General features: G+C 40.4%; 1 pseudogene; it reads right to left on the bottom strand.

The window, feature by feature from the left end:
* Positions 1-9,431: 9,431 nt before the first annotated feature.
* LOC116862437 lies at positions 9,432-15,266 on the bottom strand (annotated as a pseudogene).
* Positions 15,267-25,792: the final 10,526 nt, after the last annotated feature.

The following is a 25,792-nucleotide window of genomic DNA, read 5'->3' as shown; positions in this document are numbered from 1 at the left end:
CAGGATCCCAGGGTCCTGGGATAGAGTCCCACAGTGGGGAGTCTGCTTGGGACTCTCTCTCTTTCTCTGCCTCTCCCCCCAGCTCAAGTTCTCTCTCTTTCTCAGTCTCTTCTCTCTCAAATAAATAAAATCTTAAAAAAAAAAAAGATTTATGTTTGTTTGTTTGTTTCAGAGAGCGAGAATGAGAGCATGAGTAGGAGGGGCAGAGGGAGAGAGAGAATCCCAAGCAGACTCCATGCTGGATACGGAGCTAGGTGAGGAGCTTAGTCTCACCACCCTGAGAGCATGACCTGAGCAGAAAGCAAGAGTCAGATGTACCTCCCAGGTACCCCGTGAGGGCAAAAATTTAATAAATTTAATCAAAATATTTGTATATAAACATATATGTAACAGAAAATAATTTAGTAAATTGAAATGAAATTCATCAAAAATAAGATTGAAAAAAGGGAAATCATGAAAATAATATTTATTCATGACTAACTACAATTAGCCAAAAACGCTCCCGTAGTTACACATGAGGTACCATCTGAGCACTTCACAGGTCTCACAGCCTGCTCACAAGACTTCTGTGAGAATACAAGCAGTAACACCCACTGAAAGGGTAAGGACCTAGAGGTCTGACTGATAAAACAACTGCTTCAGGGTCAACTAAGCTAGTGAGTGGCAAAGATGGGATTGCAGCCCAGGACATCGGACTTAAGGCCTGCACTCAGAACTGGATAAGAAGCTGTAGCTGTTTTTATTCACATTGCCTCTGACATCAAATGAGAGTGTTTTCCTTTTCCTCCAACACCATCTACGTGGTGTCTTTAACAAAGTCACTGCTCCAACCCTCTGATGCCAATTGGATGTCCAGCAGTTCAGTTCAGTTCTGACACTACTGGCTGTGAGCACAGACCCACAGGTCAGGGGCTCCATTTCATAGGATGGTCACGTGTCGGTCGTTAAGTCCAAGACACCTGTACTTCTGACAGACTGGCTGTAGATCAGAGGATCCTGTGACCCCCTCTTCGGCCTCGATGATTTGCCAGGAGGACTCACAGAGCTCAGGAAGACACTGTATTTATGTTTACTGATTTCTTATAAAGGATACAAATGAACAGCCAGATGCAGACGCACATAGGGAGTGATCCAGAAGCATCCTGAGTGCACAAGCTCTGTCCCTGGGGCATGGGGGAGTGCCACCCTTTGGGCATGTGGATATGTTCATCAAAGAGGAAATTCTCCAAGTCCTATCATTTAGGGGTTTTTATGGAGGTTCCATTACATGGGCATGATTGATTAAGTCATTGACCATTGGTAGTTAAGCTCAACCTCCAGTTCCTTTCCCCTCCCTAGAGGTAGTAGAGTGAGGCTGAAAGCTCTGACCTGCTAATCACATGGTTGGTTCCTCTGACAACCAGCTCCTTCCCCTTCCTGAAGGCATCCAGGGACCCACATAGAGTCACCTTATTAGCTTAGACTCAGGTGTGTTTGAAAGGAGATTGCTGTGAAGAACAGTAGATTTTTCTGTTACCCATTGCTTGAGAAATTCCAAGGGTGCTCAGTGCCAGGAAACTGGGGACACAGAACAAATGTATTTATCTGTTATTATATCACAAAGCTGAGCAAAAAAAAAAAAAAAATTTTAAAGATTTTATTTATTTGTCAGAGAGAGAGAGCAAGTGAGCACAAGTAGGGAGAGCAGCAGGCAGAGGGAGAAGCAGGCTCCCCAGTGAGCTGGGACCCTGATATGGGACTTGATCCCAGGACCCTGGGATCATGACCCAAGCCGAAGGCAGATGCTTAACCAACTGAGCCACCCAGGTCTCCCAAAGCTGAGCAAAATTAAAAGAAGTATTGTGACAGGGGTCCGCAAGACCATTCTTCAATTCAGTGATTAGTTAGAAGGACTCACAGAACTCAGAAAACCTGTTTTATTCATGCTTATAATTTATTACAGTAAAAGGATACAGATTAAAGTCAGCAAAGGAAAAAAGCCTCATAGGGCTGAGTCCAGGTGAGGCAGGTAGGAACTTCTAGTTGTCCCCTCCCCAGGGGATTGTACAGGCAGTGCCCTGGTTCTCCCGTGATGTGTGACAGCACATACAAATTGTAGCCAACCTGGGAAACTCACCTGAGCCTTAGTGTCCAGATGTTTTATTAGGATTCAGTCATATAAGGCACAGAGTCCAGCCCCAGAGATCAAACTGTGCAGCTTAATACCCCAGGTGAAGAAAAGAAGGGTTAACATAAATCACATTGTTAGCATAAATTATCTGGCATAGATCAAGTTCTCAGATTTATACAGAGACTGGGCTGGACAACCCAGGGGCTCAGAGGTGCTATGCCAAGAGCTGTCGGTTTGGGAATGTGCAGGATGCTAGCAGTGGAGGTCTGCTGAGTGAAACCTTCCTGCTCAGGTGTGTTTAAGATAAAAGTGAAAGATACACAATAAAAGGTAACAGAGTAAAGCGATGGTGAATTAACATCATCCAAAAATGGTTTAAAAAAAGAAAATGAAACTAGATATTAGACTTGAGGTCTGTAAGAAGTTTTCTGAGAAATCCCTCAGAAAAAGATTTCTTGCTGAGGCCACTGGATCTTCCCTCCTGCAGTGGGGCTCGGCCAAGTTCCTTGACCTACCCTGTTGCTTGCCAGGGTCTTTGTCTTGTGTTCTGATTATGTGGCCACTACTGTGGTTTGAGTGGAGGCAGCAGAAATGGAGCCCAAAACAACTACTGCTCATCCCCACAGAGTCTCTGAGCAGGTCCTAGCAACTGTACAAGGAGGCTGCCTGAGCACTTGCAGAGGACATTCTCAGCATTTCTGAACCAAGTCACTGTGAACCCGTCGGACTAAGAGGAGAAGTGGGGAGTCATCCAGATGGAGGGAGTGGAGCAAGACCAAATTTGGTGTTTGAAGTTGGCAGCTGAACCATACAGAGATAAATCATTGCAACTGACTTTAAAGCACAGCAGTTTATTATATGGCCTTACTGTCCTATACCTCAAGGTTAAAAATAAATAGAATAGAAATGACAAATTATAAAACTTAGAGTAAAATCATTATTACTAGTTGATAATATTAACATTTTTCTAAAATTGCTATATAGGTATACACACATATACATGATTAGATAATTAAAATAAACAGTTATGTTAATAATCTAAATAATTGGGGCGCCTGGGTGGCTCAGTGGGTTAAGCCTCTGCCTTCAGCTCAGGTCATGATCTCAGGGTCCTGGGATTGAGCCCCACATTGGGCTCTCTGCTCATCAGGGAGCCTGCCTCCTCCTCTCTCTCTGCCTGCTTCTCTGCCCTACTTGTGGTCTCTATCTGTCAAATAAATAAATAAAATCTTTTAAAAAAATAATCTAAATAATTATACTAATGTCATTAGTAACCAGGATTTTCACTATAGGAGGGAACAATTACAAATAAAGAAAAACAAAGACATAAAATTAAAGTAATATAATCTGAAACTCGCATTGGAAATCCCAGCATGAACTCATGAGGAATCTTTCCCTTAGGAAAAAGAAAGTGCAAATATGTATTTCTCAGATCCCACATATTTTTCATGTCCAGCTGGAGAAAGCCCAAAAACAATGACCAACCCTGGTTCTGATCTCTTAAGATAATTTCCCAATGAAAGAAACCATTGCCCTTGCAGAAATGGTTGATTCCAGGTATGAGAAAGGAAACGAACAAGGTAAGCCTGGAATATTTTTTGAACCTGAAGGAAAGGAAAAGAACAGTAGAATCATGTTAAAGCATTCAGAAGCTAACATTAAGGGATTTGTGCTGACCAAGTATTCACTGGATAGGAACTTTTCAAATCGGATAAAACCCAAGGGTTCATAATGATGCCAAAAATATAAAGATCTTCACTAACCAACTCATTGTTCTAAAAACTGGTAAATGAAGAGTTAAGAATTGATTCTGACTGTGCTGTCTCACCAAACAAGTCTTATGGGATAGCTCTTTAGATGAGAATTATAGCTGGTGAATGCAGAAGGAAGGAGAGAATCAGAATATCACCAATTTCGGCTTGTGTTATATGTCTGCTGGATGACACTAATTTGGAGCATGGTTTTGAAGGAAACAGCATCGATGGTCCGGTTGCCTGAAGGCTAGATGGTGCTGTGGAACCTGCACCTAGACTTTGATTTGGAGCAGTGATTCTCAAAGGTTGGTCCCCCAAACAGCATCACCAGCATTACCTGGAAATTCTTAAGACTGCTCAAGAAACTCTGAGAAATAAAGCCTATTGGGGCACCTGAGTGGCTCAGTCGGTTAAGCATCTGACTCTGGTTTGACTCAGGTCATGATCTCAGGGTCATGGAATGGAACCCCACAGTAGGACTCCATGCTCAGCATAGAGTCTGCTGGAGACTCTCTCTCTCTCCCTCTCCCTTTACCACCCACCACCTCTGTCTAAATAAATACATAAAATCTTTTTTAAAAAGTCTATTAATTTAAAAAAATCACCATTTTGTAATTGTAAGTGAATGCACTCAGGTGAATGTCATTGGTGACTCCTAAAACTAATAAGTGAATAGCTGATGGGGAACTTTATAATGGTTGGAAAAGCCTAACGAAAAGTTAGGACCCACTGATCAATACTAACCATCAAAGAGAGACGGTCACACTTTATGTGCCCCCAATGTGATGGAGTAGGAAGGTCACAGCCCCAGTTATGCAGTGCTCTTGCTATAGAATTAAACCTGATCCTGAGTAAGATTCTCAATCTAATTGCAAGTTCGCAGAGAGTGCAGAGACTATGGTTTGTTGAAAAACAACTTAACATACAGGCTTTAGAAGAACAGGTTAAACAAATCCAGAATGTGGGAAAGTCTATTGGACAAACAGTTTTTGTCAACACATAATTTGAATGGAGATTTAAAAAGGAGCGAGAAAAGATTAAACTCAAAATGGATGAAAGACCTCAAGGCGAGACAGTAATCCATCAAAATCCTAGAGGAGAACATAAGCAGTAACCAGAAGCTTCTATTAAGACACATCTCCAAAGGCAAGGGAAACAAAAGCAAAAATGAATTTTTTGGACTTCATCAAGGTAAAAAGTTTCTGCACAACAAAGGAAACAGTCAACAAAACTAAGAGACAGCCTGCAGAATGGGAGAAGACATTTGCAAATGACAATACAGGCAAAGGGCCTGTAGCCCAGATCTGTAAAGAACTTCTCAAACTCAACATCCCAAAACCAAATAATCCAGTCAGTAAATGGGCAGAAGACATGAACAGACACTTCTCCAAAGAAGACATACAAGCGACTAACAGACACATGAAAAATGTTCATGATCATTATCCATCAGGGAAATAAAATCAAAACCACATTGAGATACCACCTTACACCAGTTAGAATGGCAAAATTAACAAGGCAAGGAATACCAAATGTTAGCAAGGATGTGGAGAAAGGGGAACCCTCTTACACTGTTGATGGGAATGCAAGCTGGTCCAGACACTCTGGAAAACAGTATGGAGGTTCTTCAAGAAGTTAAAAATAGAGCTACCCTATGACCCAATAATTGCGCTACTGGTATTTACCCCAAAGATACAGATGTAGTGAAAAGAAGGGGCACGTGCACTCTAATGTTCATAGCAGCAATGGCCACAATAGCCAAACTGTAGAAAGAGCTGAGATGTCCTTCAACAGATGAGAGGATGGAGAAGATGTGGTCCATATATACAATGGAATATTACTCAGCCATCAGAAAGGATGAATACCCACCATTGGCATCAACATGAATGGAATTGGATTATGGGGATTATGGAGGAGATTATGCTAAGTGAAATAACTAAATCAGAGAAAGACAATTATCATATGGTTTCACTTACATGTGGAACATAAGGAATAATACAGAGGACTAGGGGAAGGGAGGAAAAACTGAAGGAGGGGAAATCAGAGAGGGAGACAAACCATGAGAGACTATGGACTCTGGGAAACAAACAGGGTTGTGGAAAGGGAAGTGGGTGGGGGAATGGGGTAGCTGCATGATGGGCATTAAGGAGGCTGTGTGTTATGATAAGCACTGGGTGTTATATGTGACTAATGAATCATTGAACCCTACATCAGAAACTAAAGATCTACTATATGTTGGCTAACTGAATATAATAATTTTTTTTAAAAAAGGAGTAAAAAGTCTTTGAATTTTGATTCAAATGAACCATAAAGAGAAGCTTATAGGTAAATTGAACACTGACAGGATGTTCTCTAACAGTAAGAGATTAACTTTTCTATCCATGTTGATGGCATTGGATATATTTTCAAAAGTCATCTTTTACAGACACATAGTGAAGTATTTGCAGGTGCAGTGATATGATATCTGGAATTTGTTTGAGAATAATCCATTCTGGATGGATGGTATGTGTTGGGGGAGGGTTTACTGCCTCTTGCCTTTGTCATTCTATCTCAGATACTCAAATGTAAAAGCCTTTTTTTTCCTTTAGTATTTGGAGCATGTTCCCATCGTCCATCCTCCAAGGCAAAGCCATTCTCCCAATATTGAAGTAGTTCGAAGTGTTGACTACACGGTCTTCTAGCCTCCTTTAGAGCCAGGACACAGACACAAGACTTGGATTCTACTAGTCACATGCACTGACCTTGACTCTGGGTAAGCAGCCTCGTGGTGGGGGACTTGGGCGTGTTGGCAGTGATTCTAGTGGTAACACTTTTTTTTTTTTTTTTGGTACAAATTTACTTTTATTGGAACAAAGCAACCTGCACACTTTTAATGTTTAAAAGTGATCATCTAATGAATCACTGAACACTACATCAAAAACTAATGATGTACTATATGTTGGCTAATTGAATTTAAATTGAATAAAGAGACAGAAAATAAAACTGAGCATCATTGTTCCTTTCTAGTGAAACAAAGAGAGAATTTAAAAATAAACAGGAACGAAATTACAACAGAGAATGTCCATTCCAAATAAGATCCTACAGGTTCTACTGATTCTCCCACTGAGTAGTAGGGCTCAAGTCATCATTTGGAGAGAATTTTATTTTAGGGGTGGCCAGGTGGTTCCTTTGAAGGGAATTTTGATTCCTTGGCTGAAGGTGTCCACTTAGGTAGGTGTTTTCTGACTCAAGGACGGGTGGCAATGGGATGATAGTGATAAAACCATGTGAAATATCCAAAATTCTGTTCATTTTAAATATCCTTAGTAGTTCTATGATCCTAAGATTATGAAAGAATGAAACATTTCATTAGCTACAGAGGTGTGTTTTATTTGCATTTCTTAGAACCCATGCATTTTGATGCTCGTTCAGAAGTGGGTTCAGGACCTGGTGCCAGCAGGGCACCTGGTACCTGGAGTTCCCGTCACATGCTTTCCTTCTCTTACCTTCTTGGGGGTTGGGGGCTATGCTGAGTGTACTGGCAGGGGAGCAGGCCCTGTGTGCATGGAGGGCGAGGGCACATGGACAAGGGGGAGGCAGGCAGCACAGAGACAACCAAGAGCCCGGCAGGGCTGTGGAGGCTGAGCTGGACCCGGTGGAGCACACCCTTTGGGAGCAGCTCCCCCACTGCCCGCCCTGGAGACCCAGTAACATTTATGTCCACATGAAGACTGCTGTCAGGAGCTGCTGGACAGAGGGGGTGTGGGTCAAAACTCATGTAGTGAGATCTGTGTTCATGGCTTGGACCTGGCCGTCAGCCCCACCAACCCTGCCATCAACATGGGCGCTGTAGCTGCGGGTGGATGGCTTTGGGTTCTTGCAGGTGGCTGCCAGTACCCCTGCTGGGGAGCTTGTAGCAGAATTGGAACCAGAGACTGATCCATGAGAACCGCCGACCCAGATCCCCCAAAACTGGGCCATCTGTGTCTTCAGGCTCACATCCAAGTAACTGAAATGAGACTGGCCAGCTTATCCACCCAGCTCCACACAGCTAGGCTCTAGGAAAGGAAGGGGAAGGGGTAGGGAGAGGGAGAGGGAAAGAAAAAAAAAGAGAAGAAAAGAGAAAGAAAAATTAAATTCAAGGGGCTCTACATTTAAATTGAGAAATATGTTTATATATCTAAATAATTTAAAGCCCAGTCAATTGATTAGCCTGGATGTAGCTGAAGAATTATATGATAGGAGAACTGGATAATGTTTATAACTCTAGTCTTGCGATGTGGCTTTAGTGAGCATTCCCCTCTTGAAGTTATGATATTGCTGATTTAACTGTCATATGTCAGATTAGCAGGATCCCATCATGGTGACAAACACAAACCTTTTCCCTCTCCTGTCTCCTCCTGATTCCTGTTAGAGTCAGCAACTCTAATAACCCACCATGGCAATCTTCTTTCCCTACTTCAGTATCACAAGCCCTTCTGCTTTTGCTGACTTCTGGGCACTTCTGGAGGTGGTGGTGGTTTTTAGCTGGTTCTCAAGTATAAGAAATACAGCTCTTACTTTGGGTTAAGGAATTAGGCTGTGGTGGTCCTAAGCTTCAAACTGGAAGCATTCTTTCTTTTCTCCTTCAAGTAGATGCTGCTTCTTCAGCACTTTGGGGGTAGTCTTCCTACGGAGATTCAGGTGACTTCTCTGGTGGCCGGCCTCTCCACTTGTGAGACTCCCTCAGGACCCTCATTGGCATTGCAGAGGGTTCAAATATCTTGGAGCGGAGTGCTGCTGCCAGGTGAGACCCCAGGCTCCACCCTATACAGTCTCCACAACCCTGTCCCTGATCATAGACACCTACCTCTTTCTCTCCTACATTCCTCGACCTTCATGGACCCCATAGATTAAGCAGCTGCAACCAAGCAAGTAATCTCTATTATATGGGGCCTGGGGGAGGGCGTTGAAGGAAGCTCTCAGCCTTTATCTCTTTCATGGGATAGGAGTTGCAAAGGAAGATATTAATAGTAGTCAGTCTTGTCTTTTTCTTTTAATTCTCTCACTGCAGCATATATGTATTGTGTGTGTGTGTGTGTGTGTGTGTGTATGTGTGTGTGTTTAATGTATTTCACATGATTATAATACAAGGCTTGAGAGATGACCTGGAAAGCATTCTCTTGCAAAGTCCTACTCAGAAGACAGGCCACTATCCAGTCAATAATCAAAGAAAGAAAAAAAAAGCCATAGAAAGCCAAAGGGGAAAATCATAGAACCCACAAAATATTACAACTTCCTGGCCAATTGGCGAAGGTCCATGAGCTAGGAGTTCCTGGACAGCCTGGCACTGATTATAAGATGGGACAAAGAGTGTCTGGCCTGCTTTGTACAGAGGACACTGAGAGGATCTTGTGATGTAGTTGAGCGTGGGAAGTGTGGGAGACCCAGGCTGTCCTGCTCACTGCATTGCTTCTCCAGAGCTGGCAGTCCACTCTGTTACCACCGATTACAGTTGATTCTTTTTCTCCACCCAGCCGTCTGTCCCCCAGCAGTTCACCCAGTACTTTAGGGCTACATCAGAGAGACACCCAGTACCACTGTTTCTGGTCTCAGGGCACGGGGACATTCTGCAGGGTGCAGCTCAGGCTTCGCATGATGTGGCTGGCTCCTTCCAGTCCCAGAGCCTGGAAATTGGCAAGGAGGACCTAGGACACAAGGCTCTGGACCCGGTACTCAGGCCCACTATCTGCCATCTGCAGTTTACCTGTCTGGTCCATCAGCGTCCAGGATACAGGGGTCCCCTCCTGCCCCAGCAGGCAGAAGGTGGGGGACAGCCCAGAATCAACACTCAATGGATCTCTGGCTCCTCTCATTGCCACCAAAATGCCAGGATTTATTCACCAAGGAAGTGTGGGTATATCCAGGGAGGAGAGTTGAAACATTTCTTGGTTTTATTGGGAACAAGGGGAAAGAACAGCCCACAATATCACACATACTGTGAAATGTTATATTTGTTTCCCCCCAGATTGTCCTAAGAGGCAAATAGGAACATGTACTCAGGGTCTGTGCTCTGCAGCCAGAGTGGCTGGGTTCATAATCTGACTGCTTGTGTGGTTTTGGGCAGATGACTCCATCTCTCTCCTCTGCTTCCTCATCTTATAGACAGTCATACCTCCTTTACAGAATCACTGGGAAGCTGAAAGCCAACCGATGTGGGTGCTTAGAACCAGTAATGGCAGGTTAGTAAGCATCCCACAGAAATTAGCTGCAGTAAGCCTCAAGCTAGATGGGATAGGCATTCATTTCACACAGAAGGAAAAACGTTTTATAAACAATTAGAGAAGTGCCCCAATGCACATACTAGCAAGCCGTCCAACCAGAGCTTTGTCTGTTGGTGTCAGAGGCTCCTTGGCCACTGTGGAGAGCTGAAGTCCAGGGAGAGGCAGTGAGGGGCAGTGCGGGCAGTGCCCCCCTTACAGGACACTGAAGTCTGAAGTCTGCTGCAGGGGTGAAGAAGGGCTTCAGGAAGTTCCTGGAAAGAGCCCACAGTGTGGAAGCAGGAGATGTAGACCTAAGCCCCAGTTATGCCCTTAACCACCCGCGTGAGCTGGATAAGCTGTTCCATCAACTGGACCTGTCTCCCATCAGGAAAATGGTTATTATGTCTCCTGTCCTGTCTGTCTTTCAGTGTAGACAAATGGATCCAGGGAGACTCTAGAGGTAGAGGTGCTTTCTAGGTTGTAGTGAGCTACAGCGTGGGTAACGCTCTTCCATGCGTACTCACACATAGAGAGCCATGGGAGTGGGCGTCTCCAGATCAAATCTCCACATCAGTTCTTAATTCTGTTCGGCAGTAGACTGGACATCAGTGGGGGAAATATATAATTTGTTTAAATTCTCTTTATTAGAAATCTTTTGTTCTGTGATGTGAATTATTAAACTTGTATTTGGTAACCGCTTGCTGTGTACCTGGCACTATTCCAGCTGTTGAGGATCTATCAGTGAATAAGACAGAGAAGGTGTCTGCTCTTGTGGGGTTTGTAATACTGTTTGGGATTAGGGGGTGTAAGTAAGTTAACTACAGTAGCTAATTTCAAATAATTATAAGTCATATGAGGAAAGTAAAACTGCCCTGTGTGGAACATAACTGGGAGGTGACGTTAGGTGGGGGGGTTTAGCCAGGACTCTCTGGTGAGGTGGGATTTGAGCAGTCCTGAACAACAAAAGAAGTCGTGCGTGCAAAGATGAGGTGGGGTCAGGGGAAAATGTACCCCTAGCCAGAGGGGAGAGCTGATTCCAAGGGCCTGAGCTTGTGATGATCAGGTAGCAGGAGGGAGGCTGGTGGTGTTGGGGGCAGTAAGCAAGATAGGAGGTGAGGTCTGAAGAGGCAGGTGGATGCTGGCTCTTACAGGGCTGTTAAGGAGTTTAGCATGATTGTAAGGTGAGGGGTAAGTACTAGAGTCTTTTAAGCAGGGGAGGTACATGGCTTAATTGACATTTTTAAAAAAAGATTTTATTTATTTACTTGAGAGAGAATGAGTAAGAGAGAGCATGAGAGAGGAGAAGGTCAGAGGTAGAAGCGGACTCCGATGCGGGACGAGATCCTGGAAGTCTGGGATCATGACCTGAGCCGAAGGCAGTCACTCAACCAACTGAGCCACGCAGGCGCCCTTAATTGACATTTTTAAAAAGAAGATTACTCTGGCTCCTTTGCAGAAAATGGATTGTAGGGAGGTCAGAGCAAAAGCCAGAAGAGGATTTTGGGAGGTATAAGTGGATTGAAAGCTATGTCCACTCAAAAGGACAGATTATCTCCTAGAGGTTTGAAGGGAACATGGGGTGGCTGATCCTTTGGCTTCAGCCTTCTGGCCTCCAGAATTGTGAAAGAATAAATCTCTGTTGTTTTAAGCCACTCTAGTTTGTATTGATTTTTTTGGTGGCAGTCTTTGAAACCTAATATGCAAGCTCCATCCGTAGTGAGAGATAGGATAGTGGAGAGCAGCTGCTGCCAAACTCCCATGCGCTTGGGTTTGCCACCACTGGTGTTAAGTTCTTTGCATCCATCAGGGAAGGAACCAGCTTCTTTGCTCTCTCAGAGACCATACAGAGAACACATTGTGTTTGCTTGAGCTTGCCTAGTTTAACAGCTGCAACATTTTCTATCACCTCATTCAGGCTGGACTGTGAACCTACACAGGGAAAATGAGAAATCATAGGAGATGAACTGTTTATTTCAGTGTCAGAGAAAAGCTGCCCAGGAGCTGGAATGCTTGTGGGTTTAACATCAAACCATGTGTTTGGTCATGACGTGGCCTCTGTAGGGCAATGCTAAATCACTCCCACATTTTTAAAATTTAAAATTGGGATAACACTACAATTCATGAATGTATCACAGTACAGCTGTGGCTGTGACAGGGCATGAGGCGTAAACATAATAATCAAACTTTATTGAAGTTTGGACTTCAAAGTCTACAGTGGACTCCGTTTGTTCCTTCCTCACTGTCCTGATTTTCCCTGTTGGACTGAGTCTGGGCTTGACCACAAAACTTGCTTTGGCCAGTGGAACAATAAAAACATTTCTCAGTGAGAAGCTTGAAAAATGGTTGCACGAAGGCTTGCCTTCACTTTCTGCGCTTGAAGCTCTGTGACTTCTATATGCGGCCCAATACACTTCCTTCAGCCCAATCAGCAGCCAGACCAGACAAAGCCAGCATCACCAGCCAGACATGGAATTAGGACTAACCTGGTCTTCCCGGCTCAGAGATGCCCCAGGGTAGCTGCAGCCACATGGGTGAATCTAGAAGAGACAAGCAGAAGAAATACCCAGTTGGGTCCAGTACAATCTGCTGACCCACAAAATTGAGAACTAAAAATTAATGTTGTTTTAAGGCTCTATGTGGGCATGGTTTGAAAACCTAACTGGTAAAAAGGCACAATGCTAAGCACTTCTCATTCAAGATCTCATTTAACCTTTAAATAGTTCTATATTGGGGGTATTACCATAATCCTCATAAAAAAAAAAAAAAGCCTTATCTATAGAGTGATTATTTCTTACCCTAGATCACACAGCTAGTAACAGTCCCAGCAAAGTCACAATCTTAGGTAGTTTGACTCCAAAGAGCATATTCTTAACCACTGAATTCCTCCTTTATAAATGTGACAGAATGAAAAAACAGAAATGAGACAGAGGGAAGCTCTTCTCTCCTACTCATGCTGTTAGTTCCTTGAGAATAAGTTACAAGTCTTCAGCTATTAAAAAATTATATTGCTCGTGATTTCCTATAAAAACCCGACAATGCATTCTTCAAGTTTTGGTTCAGTGGAGGTGGTGGCAGCTGAGATAAAGATTGAACATAGACTTGAAGTAGAGATAGATGGGATGTAGGGCTGCTGTTGAAAATGAAACATGACCCTGTAGTTGTAGACACAGAACATATCAGCAGCCAGCACACATCCAGTCTCTGTACTTTGAATTGACAAATGTGTTCAGTTGATGATTTCTGGAGAGCCTAGGAATTCCTCGTATTTCTTGGAGTGTCTTTGGTAAGTACTGGTGTAGTGATCAAGGTTATCTGTCATCTCCTGTTTAGGTTGGGAAAAGTAAAATCAACCAAAATGTTTGTACTTAGTGATTGCTGTACTAGTTTTCAGGATTTCATTATACTGTGATATTTTTAAATACTAAACTATTAGTATTTTGTGTTGGCCTATTGAGTTTATTTAGGAATTATTTACATTGTAGGGTCAAGGACTCCCTTATTTAATTAATAACAAAAAATGTTTGAACAAAACTATTCCTAACTCAGCTATTGCTTTAAAATTTCAAACAAACAAAAATGACCATATTTCTTTATCTCCCTAAAACTTACTGAGAATCTTGAGAAGTGACTATGCACTGCCTTTTCTTTCTACTCTTGAGAACACTGTGACTTCTACATTGCTCAATCTGCTTCCATCAGCAGTTAACAAAAAACCAGTCCAAATACAGCTAGCGTCAGCAGCCAGACTTGAGGTTGTGACCAACCCAATCCAGCCAGCTTATGGAAAATGATAATTGACAAGCACAATCTTTGACCAAAAGAACACATCTTGCTTTAGGGCAAAGATTTTAAAAATATGTAGGCTTAAAGACATGTCTTTATTAAAATTGATACAGATAATAGGATTACAATGTCTATCTCTAAATGATGTAAACTGGAAAAGGATGATGAACTAAATATGCTTTCTTCTTTAAAAAGAAATCATACCATTGTTAAATGTACTGTAATTTCATGAAACTAACATACTCATTCAAATATATTTGGCAAAATTTTCAAAACTGATATGGGATTATTGAAGAAAAGAGGAAGATATTACTTCAAGCAGTATAAAATCAGAAAGCTATTTTCCCCTATGATACCTAGAAATTATTAAACAAAAATACATTTCCTATTCAGCAAGGATACTACTGATCAAACTTTATTTTTAAACGTGATGTCACCAAAGTGGCAGTGTAGGAGACCCCAGCCTCTGTCTCACCACAAAGATCAACAATTAGACATCTACCCATGAACAAAAATAACTCTGGGAGAGTTTGAAGTCCACTTGAGGACCTTCAGCAGCATGGTGGAATAAAAACACAAGACCAGCTGTACAAAAAGAGGAAGAAGACAGATTCTTTTTGCCTGCATTATCCATTGCCCCAGGCTGGCATTGCTCAATGCCAAGAGGAAACTCCCTAGCTTTCTCTACCCCCCAACCAGGAAAGAAATATCAGGGTGAATAACCAGCTTCCCCAGACTTTGGAGGCACTATGTGAAAATCCCACTTCTGTTTCATCTCACCTCGACTGGCAAAAACCAAGATGTTTAGAGATAGATAGGAACAAGAAAGAAATGCAGAAACTACTAGTATCAGCCATGTAGTGGGAGTGATCCATGGTTCAACATGATCTGCTCTGCAGACAAACCAGCAGCTTTTTCCACTAAAGAAACCAATGACCAGCACAGCCACTGTGGACCTTCTGCAGATTTCACCATCTTTTGCTCCATAAGTATTCATATTCTCTGATGCCAGCCACCTCAATCCCTCCTAACTCCCTCCTCTACTGGCCACTGCTGGAGCCAGGGAACTTCACCATTCGTCATCCCAGGGCTCTGTGGCTACATTACTGTAACACATCAGCCTAGACCACTGCAGCTGACACCCATCACCCAGCACTTGCCCAATTGTCACTGCCTTCTGCTGCCATTTGAATGCTGAGACAGAGACGTGCAGCCTTGAGAGACCAATAGCAGGTTCCCTACAACTGCTTGTGTGCCTAGATCAGACTGTTTCCTGTCACTGGCCTGCACTACTGCAATCATCTGCAACTGGCTTCTCCAGCTATGCACCTGCATGCCCCCAATCTGACTCTCATCACCAACCTCCATTGCTGTGCACTTGTGGCAAGACTCAGCAGCCATGGTAGTACCTGCCAACAGCCAGGGCCCCCACTGCTGCTAGTGACCTGCATTTGTCCCTGGCCCTAACTGCCTGTCTTCCCCACCACTATATTATGTATTTGTAACTGTCCCCTGCCACAACAGAGACACCTGCAGTTGGGCCCCACAGATATGTGTACTCCCAGCATTGGCTCCAGCCCCTGTGGGCCTGAACCTGAGCCTGAAGCCACCTCTGAGGACCCCATTGGCCTGAGTCAAAGAGACAGTCCTCTCCATGGACCTGATACCACCACATGCTGCCCTGCATGGTGCCCTTAACCACTAGACCTAGGGTCCCAGCATACTCAGCATGCCCCACTCACAGATTAAAGTCTTTCCTACCAAAATCATGGAGGAGGTGACTGCTTCTTCGTATGTGAAAGCACTTACATAAGGCTACAGGGATCATGAAAAATCAGGGAAACATTCTGATGTTCTTTCAGAACATCAGTAAACCTCTAGTAACTGGCTTCAAAGAAATGGAGATCCAGGGATTTCCTAACAAAGAATTCAAAATAATTTATCAAAAGATGCTCAATGAACCAAAACAGAACACAGATAAACAATTTAACAATATCAGGAGAGTACAAGAACAAAATAAGAAGGTCAACAACAATAGAAAACATAAAAAAGAACCAAATGGAAATTTTGGAGGTGAAGAGTACAATCGCTGCATTGAAGGATTTGATAGGGAGGGTACTTCAACAGCAGACTAAATCAGGCAGAAGAAAGAATAAGTGAGCTCAAAGTCAGATAAGTTGAAACTGATCAACACAAATAAAAAGAATGAAAAAGAGTGAAGAAAGCCTACATGATCTATGGGATACTACTAAAAGAACCAATTTGTGAATTGGGGGAGTTCTAGAGTAGAAGAGAGGGAAAAGCACAAAAAGCTATTTAAAGAAATAATGGCAAGAATTCCCCAAATCTGAGGAGAAATTTGGATACCCAAGTTTATGAAGCTCATAAGTCACATAACAAAATGAACTTAAAGAGCACCACTCTAAGAAACATTATAATAAAACTGTCAAAAGGCAAAGAGAGAATCTTATAAAAGAAACAGGAGAAAACCAGTTTGTAATCTATAAGGGAGCCTCCATAAGGATATCAGCAGATTTCTCAGCAGAAAACTTGCAGACTAGAAGAATGTAATGATATATTCAAAATGCTGAAAGAAACTGCCAACCAAAAATACTTTACCCAGAAAAGTGTTTTGGAAATGATGCAGGATAAAGACTTTCCCAACAAACAAAAACTGATGGAGTTCATTACCCCCCTAGACCTGCCTTAAAAATAAATGCTGAAAGGCAGGGCACATGGATGGTTCAGTCGGTAGAGCATGGAACTCTTGATCTCAGGGTTATGAGTTTGAACCCCACACTGGGTGTAGAGATGACTTAAATTCTTTTGGGACATCTGGGTGGCTCAGTTGGTTAAGCAGCTGCCTTTGGCTCAGGTCATGATCACAGTGTCCTGGGATTGAGTCCCACATTGGGTTCCTTGCTCGGCAGGGAGCCTGCTTCTCCCTCTCCCTCTGCCTGCCACTCTGCCTGCCTGTGTGCTCTCTCTCTCTCTGACAAATAAATAAATTTAAAAAAATAAAACAAAAATAAAAAATAAAATCTTTTTAAAAATGGTGAAAGATCTTTAAACTGAGATGAAACAATGCTAATTAGTAACATGAAAAAATACAACACATTGGTAAATGTAATCATATAAGTAGTCAGATTCAGAACACTAATACTGTAATATGGTAGTGATTAAGCACTTTAAATATAAAGGTTAAAGGACAAAAATATTACAAATAAGTGTAAGTACAAATTTGTTAATGGATATCTGATATAAAAATGTAAGTTGTGACAATGAAAACAAAAAAGAAAAGGAACTAAAAGGGTAGTTTTAGTAGGTGATCAAAGTTAAATTGTTATCAGAGTAAAACAGATCATTATATCTATATTTTATGTAAGCCCCATGACAACGAAAAGCAAAAACCTACAGTAGATTTAGAATAGGTAAGAGAAGGGAATCAAAGCTTACCACTACAGAAAGCAATCAGTTTTACAGAGGAAGGCAACAAGAGAGGAAAAAGGGAACAAGGGAATTACAAAAAGCAGAACACGATGAGATCGCATTAGTAAGTTCTTACCTGTTGTTAATTCTTCCGAATGTAAACGGATTGATTCTCCAATCAAAAGACATAGAGTGGCTGGATAGATTAAAAAACCAAGACCAACTAAATGTTACCTACAAGAGATTCACTTCATCCTTAAGGAAACACTTCTACTCAAAGTGAAGGAATGAAAAAGATATGCAAATGGAAATCAGAAGAGAGCAGGGGTAGCTGTATTTAGACAAAATAGGCTTTAGCCCAAAATGGTTACAAGAGACAAAGAGGGTTTTATATAATGATAAAAGGGTTAATTCATCAAGAAGATAGAACAATACTCATTTGTTTCTTAAGTTTCACATATGAGTGAAATCATATGGTATTTGTCTTTCTCTGACTGACTTATTTCAGTTATCATCATATTCTCTAGCTCCATCCACAATATTGCAAATGACAAGGTTTCATTCTTTTTTTAATAACTGAGTAATATTCCATAGCATACGTATACCACTTTTTTATCCATTCATTAGTTGGTGGACACTTGGGTTGTTTCTATAATTTGGCTATTGTAGATATTGCTGTTATAAACACTGGGGTACATGTATCCCTTTGAATTAGTATTTTTGTTTTCTTTGGGTAAACACCTTGTACTGCAATTGCTAAATCATAGGGTAGTTCTATTTTTAACTTTCTGAGGAACCTTCATACTGTTTTCCAGAATAGCTGCACCAGTTTGCTTTCCCACCAACAGTATAATAGAGTTTCCCTTTCTCCACACCCTCTCCAACACCGATTGTTTCTTGTGTTGTTGATTTGAGCCATTCTGACAGTTGTGAGGTAATATCTCATTGTACTTTTGATTTATATTTCCCTGATATCACTGATAATCAGTGATATTGAGCATCTTTTTTTTTAAATTTCTTTTCAGCATAACAGAATTCATTGTTTTTGCACCACACCCAGTGCTCCATGCAATTCGTGCCCTCCATAATACCCACCACCTGGCTCCCCCAACCTCCCACCCCCCGCCCCTTCAAGATATTGAGCATCTTTTGATGTGTCTGTTGGCTATCTGGATGTCTTCTTTGGAAAATATTCATGTAATATTTATTCAAATATTATTCATGTCTTCCTACCATTTTTCAACAAAATATTAGCAAACCAAATTCAAGAACCCATTAAAAGGAATGTACACCATGATCAAATGAGATTTACTCCTGCAATGCAAGGGTGGTTCAATATATGCAAATAAATGTGATATGCTACGTTAAAAAAGGAAAGGTAAAAATTGTATGATTATCTCAATAGATGCAGAAAAAGCATTCGGCAAAGTAAAACTTCTTTCATTACTAAAACTCTCAACAAATTGGGTATGGTAGGAGCATACCTCATTATAATAATGGCCATATATGATAAATCCACAATTAATATAGTCAATGATGAAAGCTTCAAAGCTTTGCCTCTAAGGTCAGGAAGGAGACAAGGATGCCCACTTCACCACTTTTACTCAATCTGGTATTAGAAGTCCTAACTAGAGGAGTCAGACAAGAAGAAGAAATAGGAGATGTAAAATTGTTGTTGTTTGCAGATAAAATGATCTTTATATGAAAAATACTAAAAATGACCAAAACCTGGTAGAACTAATGAATGAATACAGTAAAGTGGCAGGACACAAAACCAACATACAGAAATCAATGGTATATCTATACATTAACAATGAACTAACTAAAAAAATATAAAATAAATTCCATTCATAGTAGCATAAAAAATAAATACTTAGGAATAAATTTAACCAAGGTGATGAAAGATCTATACACTGAAAATGACATCTTTCTTTGATGAGAGAAATTAAAAATGCAACCTTGTCATTTTACTCCTTAATTTTCCTTAATTTACTCTGTTTTTTCAGGCCTTATGCTTTGCAGTTGCTATTTTCTCTGCTTTGAATTTCATCCTACCTTGCCACCATGTAAAAAAAAAATCTTATTTCAGCATCGAGCTTTGGTAAAATTTCCACTAGGAGCATCTCTGAATATCTCCCTGAAACCTCCACCACATACAATTTTTTTCTGCCTCGTTTTATTGACCTTGTTAATGACAGTAGGTTTCAGTAACATGCAGCATCTCAATTGGAAGGCAGTATCACAATGAGAAGTTGTGAGTTAGTATGAATGAGTTGGTATGGTTTACAAAAATACTAATTTAAAGGGATACATGTACCCTGATGTTTATAACAGTATTATCTACAATAGCCAAATTATGGGAACAGCCCAAATGTCTATCAACTTGAGTGGATAAAGAAGATGTGGTTGTGTGTATCTATGTAAATATAAATATATATATTTATATACATTTAAATATATATGTATATCTATATATTTACATACATATATATATATAAAAGTTGACATTTTTAAAGGTAGGAAATAGATTTTTCCCTTAGGTTAGGAGTTAAAAATTATTATTGCTTTATTACAATTTGGAAGTATAGCCTGCTACATTAATTATAGCCTAGTATATTAATTTTCCTCTAACGTATTTAAAAAAAGATCAGCCTCTTACCTAAGCAATCAACATAATCTTAAGTTAGCACATCCTTCCATTGGTTGACTCTATTCCCACAAAACAGATGCAAGAAATGACAAAATGTGTCTGGTCTTTAGCATTAACAGGATGGTGTTGGGGGCCTGTTTTGAAATCAAAACAATGAATGAGTATGGAATTGTACTGCATATAATTTTAATTAAGTTTCTACCTGTGCTGTTTATCTCATTCATTCTTTGGTTTCTGCACATTTCATGCCATGTTGTAATTAGTCTGTGGACTTACCTATGTTCTCTTCTAAGCTGTGGATTTTTTGGGGACAAGGACTTGTTCACTGTCACTGTGATTCATTTCTATATCCTTAGAGTCTATCACATTGTTAGGGACATGGTAGGCACATAGAAAATATGAACACAGAAGCATATTCATTTCACATCTGGCACCTGAACTGCTCCTGAGGGTGTTAAAATCAGGTATTTTGTCCGGTAGGGCCTTTAGCTTGAATGGATTTCCCCGGTTGTGTGAGAGATGGTCCCATAAACCTGCAACATTCCAAGAAAGGGAGAGAGTCAGCTTGTTAGAAAGGGATGTGAAAGAGCTGTGTTTGATAAGGACAAGGATTACTTCCAGGAAATAGTGAAGTTTTATGATTAGAAGGTACCTAATGAGTATTTATGCCAAATAGTTTTTAGGTTTTAATTTTTGCCTCAATAGATCTATCTTTTAAAGATTTTTTTTTTAATTTTAGAGAGAGAGAGAGAGTGCAAGCAGGGGGAGGAACAGGCAGAGGAACAAGCATATTCCACATTGAGTGCAGAGCCTGACATGGGGCTCAGTCTCACAACCCTGAGATTGTGACCTGAGCTGATCAAGAGTCAGAAGCTTAACTGACTGAGCCACCCAGGGGTCCCAATAAATATATCTTTTAAAAAATATTCGTATGGTAAAATTGTCAGGCCTTATAATTTGTGAATAGAAATCATGAACTCTCCCATTGTAAAACTTAATAAGATCTAAATTTAATAGATTTCCTTCTATTCATGTACAAATACAATACATTTTACAAAAATGAAAATTTTCAGATATATTTGATTTTGATATGTTGCCCTCTCATCGAATAAATACATTTTTAGCCATATTTCTTTTAAAAAAATGATTTTTAATGACTGCATAGCATTCTATAATATGGATGAACCAACATTCATTTTTTTAAACTTTTATTCATTCACATGAAGTAGCAAAGATAATACAAAGAGGTCCTATCCAGTCTCACCCAGTATTCCCCAGTAGTAAATCTTAAGTCACTGTAGTACAATGTCAGAACTAGCGAAATTGACATTGTCACAATGTGTACATATGGCATTTTATCCAGCAGATTCATATAAACACCACCACAATCAAGATACAGGATACCACCACCCCTAGTGCTACCCCTTTATAGTCAAACCCACTCTCACCTCTCTCAACATCCATGTTCCTTTACCCTCCTTCAATTATAGTAAGATTCTGTATATTATATAAGATTAAGTATTTCTTCTACATAATTGGTAATCAAATTGGTCAGTGTTACAATTTTTATGTCAAGAGTTAAATATAATATAGAAAACTCAAGAAGAAAAGCCTTTTGTATTTATCCTCATTTATAATTTCCATTCTATTCTTCTTATGTTCCAAAATGTCTTCTTTTGTTGTTTCCTTTCTGTTTAGAGAATTTCTTTAAACTATTCTTTTAGGATAGGTCTGCTGGAAACAAATTCTCTTAGTTTTCTGTTATCAGAGAGTGTCTTGATTTCCTCTTTATTCTTGATGGATATTTTTGCTGGGTATAGAATTCTGGGTTGACATTTTTTTTAAAAGCCCTTGAAATACCTACAACATATTCTTTTAGCCTTCATGTTTTCTGATGACACATCTGCTGCCATTCAAATTGGTTTTTCCCCCAGTAAATAAGGTATCGTTTCCCTCTTGCTGCTTTCAGGATTTTTTCTTTTGTCTTTAGTTTTCAGAAGTTTGATTATATGTGTTGGCATGGATTTCTTTGGGCTTATCATGTTGGGATTACACTAAGCTTCTTGAATCTGTAAGGTCATGCATTTTGGTAAATTTGGGGAATTTTCAGCCATTACTTTTTCAAATACTTTTTCAGTTCCACTCTGTGTCCTCTATGTTTTGGGCTATGATAATACAAGTGCTAGACCTTTTAATATAGTCCAGTAGGTCTCTGAAACTCTCTTCTCTCTACTCCCCAGTTTTTTATTTGTTGCAAGTGCTTTTGTAATTTTCCATTGAAACATTTTATGAGGGATGCTTTAAAATCCTTGTCAGTTAATTCTAAAATCTGTGTATTTTACTGTTAGTATCTGTTGATTTTTCATTTTTCAGTCAAGTTGCATTTTTTTCCTGGTTTTTAATGATAAGTCATTTTTAAATGGAATCCTGGACATATTGGATATTATTTAAATTTTCCATTTTGGTTGGCTTTCTCTGACACTGTTCTGACAGAGTAAGAAGTAGGAAGGGGAGGGATACGCCTTGCTGTAAGCTGGAGATAGAAGCCCAGGTTTCCCATTCAGCCTTCAGTGAGATCAGATAGAGTCTACCTGTTATTATGGTAATGGAAGTTCCAGTTCCCACCAGACCTCCACTGATACCCTGGCTTAGAGGGACTGGGTACAGTTTTACTGCTTGTTTCCTTAAGAATGACCCATTTTCAACTTAAGGACTCAGGAAGCTTCTTCCTCAAGGATTTTTCTAGCATCTGCAGCATCTGTGACTCCCGCAGGAGGATGTTGATAGGTTGATTTGTTTGGAAGGAAGACCAAGAAACAGCCAGGAATGGGAGATTATGAATCAATAGGAACTAGATCCATATACCTTTACCTGAGCCATAGAAGGTAGATGAGATAAATCTTCTCATTTCTAAAATAACTGCCTTTGGAGAGGGAAAGAAAGAAAGGATAATTACTCTAGATTTTTAGACATACTGTGATAGATGGAAGTTGGGGGGGGAGCACCGTGAAAATCCTGAGGTAATGACCTTATAGAAGATGCCAGGAACACAGGAGAGTAGCAGGTTCTATGCTAATGTGCAAGCTCAGGACTTTCTTCAGTTCTCTTTACTGGTGTCCCTCTCATTTAAGTCCTCACTGCCTCCAAGGGAAACTAACTTAGGAGAGGAAGAAACAGTTTCATGTCAGGTAGGATTTTATTTATCTTAGGCTAGATTGTTCTAACTCATCTTTGATGTTAATCCAGTGTGTTTTCAATGGCACACATTTCCACCAGTTGGCCAAAGAAAATCCAAGGCTATTTTATTACACCTAACTCTGTGGGCTAAAGTACATAAACTAGTGTGATGTTGCTATACAGCTTGACATGTGTTATTTGTTATGATAGATAGTTGGAAGCACAGTAATAGATGACCACCAGTTCCAGTTCTCATCAGCTAGCAGGTATAATTCCAGGTGTACTTGACATTTTCAGACTCTTTGAAAGGACGCATAGTCTAATGAGGGTGTTGGAGAGAGATACACTGGTGTGGCCTAAGATTCCTACAGTCCTGGCTTAGCATAAAAGAATGTGATTCCCCAGAGGATAAGAAGGTAAGAGACTTTCATGAGGTATGTTTAAATTTGCTAGTGCTGTGGGTTTTGCAAATAGTTTCTGATCCTCAGGAATATTTATATGTCCATCTTTACAGCACAAGGACATTTCCTTTTTCTATATATTGTATGAAAAGAGTATAATTATTGGTAAGATTAATGTAGCCGTATGGTACCATCTCTACTTCTTTCTATGTCCAAGGATTTTGAACCTTGCATCACTTTGTTAGGATACCTCAAGGTTTCAAATGTTTGAGCCTCTTTGGTGGGCGCCTGGGTGACTCAGTCAGTTAAGCATCCTACTCTTAGTTTCAGCTCAGGTTGTGATCTCATGGGTTATGGGATCAAGTCCCATGTGGGACTCTGTACTCAGCGGGAAGTCTGCTTGCAGATTCTCTCCCTCTGCCATTACCCCCTACTCACTTGCTCTCTCAAATAAACAAATCTTTTTTTTTTTTTTTTAAAGCAAATGTTTGAGGTTTTGGGATCGGATTTGCAGTATTACTACCAAGGAAATACCTCTGAAAGCTCACAAAAAAACTAGTATGACCAAGTGTTGGAGTGATTCTTGTGGTAAGATTGAGTGATAATATTTGATAATTTTTACCAAATTGGCTAATTCCTGTTGACAAAACTTTAGAAAAGTATTTTTTCCTGGAAACATTCCACGAATGTTTATCAATAGTATCATTCTAATCTTCCTAAAGGCTAGTTGTTGACCAGAATATCCTTGTTCACAATTAAATTCAAAATCATTGGTTGAATATATGTCCATTATTTGTGGGTTTTTTTCCCAGGAGCTGCCATATGTAGAAATTCTTTAAGCTGACTGCATTAGCAGTAGCTTGAAAGAAATAAATTATAGAGTTAAGATAGAATTGTCCTTAGAACCTAAAGAAGTTCGGGTGTCTGGGTGGCTCAATCGGTTAAGTGTTGGATTCTTGATTTCAGCTCAGGTCTTGTTCTCGAGCCCTACAATGGACTCTGCAGTGGGCTGGAGCCTACTTAAGATTATGCTGAGTGAAATGAGTCAAACAGAGAAAGTCAATTATCACATGGTTTCACTTATTTGTGGAACATAAGGAATAGAATGGAGGGCATCAAGAGAAGGGAAAAATGAAGGGGGAGAAATCAGATTGGGAGATGAACCAGGAGAGACTATGGAATCAGGAAACAAACTGAGGGTTTTGGAAGGAGAGGAGTAGGAGGATGGGTGAGCTTGGTGATGGGTATTAAGGAAGGCATGTGTTGTAATGAGCACTGGGTGTTATATGCAAACAATCAATCAAATCAAACACTACATCAAAAATGATGTGGGGCGCCTGGGTGGCTCAGTGGGTTAAAGCCTCTGCCTTCGGCTCAGGTTATGATCCCAGGGTCCTGGGATCAAGCCCCGCATCGGGCTCTCTGCTCAGCGGGGAGCTTGCTTCCTCCTCTCTCTCTGCCTGCCTCTTTGCCTACCTGTGATCTCTGTCTGTCAAATAAATAAGTAAAATCTTTAAAAAAAAAACTAATGATGTACTGTATGGTGGTTAACATAACACAATAAAAAAATAAAAAAGATTCTCTCTCTCTCTCCCTCTGACCCTCTCCTCCTGTATCCTCTGTCTCTCAAAACAGAACAAAACAAAACAAAAAAACGTAAAGAAGTTAATTAGCAGTTAAGGGGAATATTTTACAGGAAATCAGAATTGTATAACATTAAACTGGAAAAAAAGATAATACAATAAAAAATCAAAACAAGAAGGGACATAAACATGTGAAGGAAAATGGGACTATTACTAGAATCTTGTTTCTGTGGTCTTTAGTGGAAGCAGAGAATTATATCTGAATTTCTGGTTTTGTTTTTATTTTGCTAGTTTTCAGGCATTCATCTTCTATGTACTATCTGCTTTCAGAGGTTCCCTGGAAAAACTGTGTTTTATAACTTTTACTGGGTTAATTCTTCCAGTTCTTATCATCTAGGGATAAGTCTTTGTGTAAGCTTACAACTATATTGGTTATCAGGAAAACTCACCAGAGTCTTTTCCAGTGAGGACCCAGGGCAGTCTTTTTTAGATTTCTTATTCCAGAATCACCTGCTTTTCTTTTCTTTTCTTTTTTTTTTTTTTTTTGAATTGAGCAGAGTTGACGCACCATGTTACATTAGTTTCAGGTGTACAAGATAGTGATTCAGCATCTGTATACCTTATGCTATGCTTGCCACAAGTGTAGCTACAATCAGTCATCATTCAATACCATGACAATATCTTTGA

Source organism: Lontra canadensis, unplaced genomic scaffold (assembly GCF_010015895.1).
Source record: "Lontra canadensis isolate GAN:19392208 unplaced genomic scaffold, GSC_riverotter_1.0 scaffold242, whole genome shotgun sequence".
Classification (NCBI taxonomy): domain Eukaryota; kingdom Metazoa; phylum Chordata; class Mammalia; order Carnivora; family Mustelidae; genus Lontra; species Lontra canadensis.
This window is presented reverse-complemented; position numbering and strand designations above follow the sequence as displayed.